This window comes from Tamandua tetradactyla, chromosome 6, assembly GCF_023851605.1.
Source record: "Tamandua tetradactyla isolate mTamTet1 chromosome 6, mTamTet1.pri, whole genome shotgun sequence".
Taxonomy (NCBI): domain Eukaryota; kingdom Metazoa; phylum Chordata; class Mammalia; order Pilosa; family Myrmecophagidae; genus Tamandua; species Tamandua tetradactyla.
The window spans coordinates 45,350,103-45,355,554 of record NC_135332.1 but is presented as its reverse complement, the minus strand read 5'-3'; the positions used below and the strand labels follow the sequence as shown (position 1 = coordinate 45,355,554).

The following is a 5,452-nucleotide window of genomic DNA, read 5'->3' as shown; positions in this document are numbered from 1 at the left end:
ATAAGTTTTTAAATAAAACAGCTTAATATAAAGTAATCCATCAAGTAAATGAAGACTATTACACATACTTGATCCTAGTCTACTCTACTAAATCTATTCTTTGGGAAGATTAAATTCACTTTAGGGGGAGAAAATCTGAGTTAAGATATTTCTTAGTGTTCATATGAACAAGCTGCAACCACTAATTCAAAAATAAGGAGACTGGGTGGGCCACGTTGGCTCAGCAGGCAAGGACGCTTGTCTGTCACGCCAGAGGACCCGGGTTCGATTCCCGGTGCCTGCCCATGTAAAAAAAAAAAAAACAAAAAATAAAAAATAAAAAAATAAGGAGACTTTTCCCCTCCCAGCAAGAGTGCATTCTTCAATAGGACTGCATTTGAATAAGAACACCATACAAATAGAATATATACTTCACAAAAAGCAAGAGGAAATATTTTATATTATACAGAACAGATATTCAGTTGATTCAACAGGATGAGTTACCACTCCAGCCAAATACTCATTTTTTAATATTTATTAGGAATGTTGCTGTCAATCCAGCATATGCCAACAATCATGTAGTTTTAACATTAGTAGTGTGAAGCACATGTAACTGTTTCCAAAGGGATATGGGACTTAACCTTTATTTCAGAGGAGCAGAGGGTGAATTACTATCTGCTCTTTAATGTTTCAACCAACCATTCTGTTGCCACATCAAGACCAGTGCCTTTGGTTGCTGAAGTTTTAAATATTTGCCATTTCTGGTCCTTCAAGGTAGGTAACCCAAGTGGGTTTGCCGTCTCTGAGGGAGTCATGGCTTGTTCTATGTTCTGCTTATTTGCAAAAGCACTAAAACGGCTTTTCTCAGCTCTTCTCCCTACAACATGGCAATTAACTCTGATTTAGAAATGCCAATTCGGTCTCGGTCACAATTGTCTACTATATAAATCACTGCATCTACGTTTGACTAATGACATCTCCAGTGTGGCCTGATCATTGTCTGTCCTCCTAAATTCCAGACTTGGAACTTAAGGTTTCCATATGTTACCATCTCAATATTAAATCCAACAAAATTGAGGTTTTATCTGCTCCATCTAATCCCCAAATTAAAATTCTTTGGCTTCCTGCTCCAACTGTGAGGCTGTTCCCTTGGAAGCCTCATCCACTAGCAAGTGCCACCTCAAAAACCAATCTTAAATAAAGACATTGAATCAGTCATCAAAAACCTCACACACACAAAAAAAGTCCAGGACCAGATAGCTTCATAGGTGAATTCTACCAAGCATTCAAGAAAGAATTAGTACTAGGTCAACTTAAACTCTTCTAAAAATTAAAGAGGAGGGAAGGCTACCTATCTCATTCTATGAAGCCAACATCACCCTAATAACAAAGCCAGGCAAAGATACTACAAGAAAAGAAAATTACAGACCAATCCCTTTAATGAATACAGATGCAAAAATCCTCAACAAAATACTTTCCAATCAAATCCAGCAGTACATTAAAAGAATTATCTACCATGACCAAGTGGGATTTATTCCAGGTGTGCAAGCCTGTTTCAACACAAGAAAATCAATTAATATATCATTCAAGCAAAGGGGAAAAAACATATGATCATCTCAATTGATGAAGAAAAGGCATTTGACAAAATTCAGCATCCTTTCTTGATGCAAATGCTTCAAAGATAGGAACAGAAGGAAATTTCCTCAACATGGAAAAGGGAATATATGAAAAACCCACAGCTAACGTCACACACATGAGGAAAGAATGAAAGCTTTCCCTCTAAGGTCAGGAAAAGGATGGTCACTGTCACCATTCTTATTCAACATTGTGCGGGAGGCTGCAGCTAGAGCAATTAGACAATTAAAAAATTTTTTGAAAGGCATCCGAATTGGAAAGGAAGATGTAAACTTTCATTGTTTGCAGATGACATGTTCCTTTATGTAGAAAATCCTGAAAAATCTACAGCAAAGTTATTAGCACTAATAAATGAGTACACCAAAGTTACACGATACAAGATCAACATGCAGAAATCACAGTGTTTCTATACACTAATAATGAGTAATCTGAGTAGGAAATCAAGAAAAAAATAACATTTACAATAGCAAAAAAAGAAAAACAGAATCAAATATCTCCAAATAAATTTAAACAAGGACATAAAAGATCTATACACAGAAAACTACAAAATGTTACTAAAAGAAATCAAGAAAGACATGGAAATGGAAGGACGTACCATGCTTATAGATTGGAAGACTACATAAAATTAAGATGTCAATTCTGCCCAAATTGATTTATAGGTTCAACGCAATACTAATTAAAATCTGAACAACTTACTTTGCAGAAATAGAAAAACTAATAATCAAATTTATTTGGTAGGGTATAGAGCCCAGAATAGCTAAAAAAATATCTTGAGAAAGAAAAATGAAGTGGGAGGGGTCATACTCACTGATTTTAAGGCATATTACCAAGCTACAGTGGTCAAAACAGCATGGTATTAACAGAGACCATCAGGAGATAGAAATAGGGTAAGATAGTGGATAATTGGAGCTGAGGGGATACAGACTGTGCAACAGGACTGGATACAAAAGCTCAGAAATGGACAGCACAATACTACCTAACTGTAATATAATTATGTTAAAACACTGAATGAAGCTGCATATGAAAATGATAGAGGGAGGAGGGCTGGGGACATAAATGAAATCAGAAAGAAAGATAGATGGTAAAGATCGAGATAGTATAATCCAGGATTGCCTAGAGTGTATAATAATAGTGAAATGTACAATGTACAAATTTTAAAAACGTTTTTGCATGAGGAAGAACAAAGGAATGTCATTATTGCAGGGTGCTGAAAATAGATGATAATACTTTAAAATGTCACCTTCTGTGTGAGACTAAAGCAAAAAATGTTTACTTGTTACAAAACTTAGATTTTGACTAGAGCATTTCCTAATATAACTCATGTAGATAGTTTGATTGAACGTCCTAAGTACTTGGAATCTCAGGTAGCACATGAGGTTTTGTTGGTTTGTCCAGAGTGATGCCCCGATGAATCCCAGAATGATCTGATCAGTGACTGGAAAAGTATTTGCAAGTCCCCTTCGGCAATGGTGAGAGTGGGGAGAAATTCAACTTCCCCAAGTTGAATTCTTGATATTCTCACAAGCAGTGTGGACAACCAAAGCTATAGGCTGAGCCCCCAGTCTTGGGGGTTGTCCACATGAAACTTAACCCCACAAAGGATAGGTCAAGTCTACTTAAAATTTAGGCCTAAGAGTCACCCCCAAGAGAGCCTCTTTTGTTGCTCAGATGTGGCCTCTCTTTCCAGCCAACATGACGAGCAGTCTCACCACCCTCCCCCTCTCTGCGTGGGACATGACTCCCAGGGATGTGGACCTTCCTGGCAACGTGGGACAAAGATCCTGGAATGAGCTGAGACTCAGCATCAAGGGACTGAGAAAAACCCTAGAATGAGCTGAGAATTAACATCAAGGGATTGAGAGAAACTTCACAACCAAAAGAGGGAAGAGTGAAGTGAGACTAAGTGTCAATGGCTGAGAGATTCCAAACAGAGTCGAGAGGTTATCCTGGAGGTTATTCTTACGCATTAAGTAGATATCACCTTGTTGTTCAAGATGTAGTGGAGAGGCTGGAGAGAACTGCCTGAAAATGTAGAGCTGTGTTCCAGTAGCCATGTTTCTTGATGATGATTGAACAATGATATAGCTTTCACAACGAGACTCTGTGAATGTGAAAACCTTATGTCTGATGCTCCTTTTAGCTACTATATCAACAGAAGAGTAGAACATATGGAATAAAAATAAATAATAGGGGGAACAAACGTTAAAATAAATTCAGTTTGAAATGCTAGTGGTAAATGAAAGTGAGGGGTAAGGAGTATGGTATGTATAATCTTTTTTTTCTCTATTATCATTTTATTTCTTTTTCTGTTGTCTTTTTATTTCTTTTTCTAAATTGATGCAAATGTACTAAGAAATGATGAATATGCAACTATGTGATGATATTAGGAATTACTGATTGTATATTAGAATGGAATGATATCTTAATGTTTTGTTTGTTAATTTTTTTTAACTAATAAAAAAAGTTAAAAAAAAAAACAGCATGGTACTGGCATAAAGATAGATGTACTGACTGATGGAATAAAGTTGAGTGTTCAGAAGTGAACCCCCTTATCTATGGACAATTGATATTTGATAAGATGGTCAAGTTGACTCAACTGGGACAGAGAAGCCTCTTCAACAAATGGTGTTGGAGAGTTAGATATCTATATCCAGAAGAATGAAAGAGGACCCCTATCTCACACCTTATAAAAAATTAACTCAAAATGGATCAAAGACCTAAACATTAGATCAAAGACGATAAAACGTTTAGAAGAAAATAAAAGGAAATATCTTAATGATCTTTTGGTAGTAGATGGCTTCCTACAACTTACACCCAAAGTGTAAACAATGAAAGAAGAAATAGATAAATGGAATATCTTCAATATTGAACACCTTTGCGCATCAAAGGATTATGTCAGGAAAGTAAAAAGGCAGCCTACACAATGGGAGACAATATTCAGAAACCACATATCAGATAAGGGTTTAATATTCAGAATATATAAAGATTGGGAAAGTGACCAAATGAGAAGGAGAAAATTTCTCAAACAGAGAAATTCGGATTTAACAAGTGATTTTGCCTACTCATTATACAGACATTTCTTTTTAGTTTCTAGTGTATTAGACTAGCTAGAAGGAAATACCAGAAATTGTTGAGCCGTAACCCCTGTAGTCCTGATCTTTGATAATGATTGTATAGTTATATAACAAAAAAATAAAAGTCAGTTGCCCATGTTTATGAATCTACTCTTGGATGTTTTATTCCTATCCACTGATCTGCACATCTTTCTCTGACAATACTACACTGTCTTAGTTAACTTGCCTTTACTGTAAGCCTTCAAATTGGGTAGAATGCAATACTAGGTCAATAAGGGGGGTAGGGTAAAGGGTTATGAGATGTTTGGGGTTTTCTTTTTTCTTTTTATGTCTTTTTCTGGAGTCATGCAAATGTTCTAAGACTGATCATGGTGATGAATGCACAATCACGTGATGACATTATAAACCATTGAATGTATATTTTGAATGGCTTGTATAGGGTATGAATATATCTCTATAAAATTACTTTTGGAAACAAATAAACATTACGGGCTATCTTTAGTGATCCTAAGACTCCAAAGTTGAAAAACAGGATAAGGGTTTACAAGTGGGAGTCAGTTATAAGATTTTTACAATCCCAAGATAAAGGCTATATAGTTATATAATCTTTATCAGAGATCAAAGCAGCTGGAGTATAATTCAAAAATTTCAGATATTTCCCTCTGGCTATTCTAATATACTAGAAAATAGAAATATCTATGTAATCATTCAGTAATCATAGTCATTTCTTAAACTTTAACTTCTCAGTTACACCAAGACAAATC

General features: G+C 35.7%; 1 pseudogene; it reads right to left on the bottom strand.

Moving 5' to 3' along the window:
* Positions 1 to 550: 550 nt before the first annotated feature.
* Positions 551 to 1,048, bottom strand: LOC143686640 (ADP-ribosylation factor-like protein 1 pseudogene; annotated as a pseudogene).
* Positions 1,049 to 5,452: the final 4,404 nt, after the last annotated feature.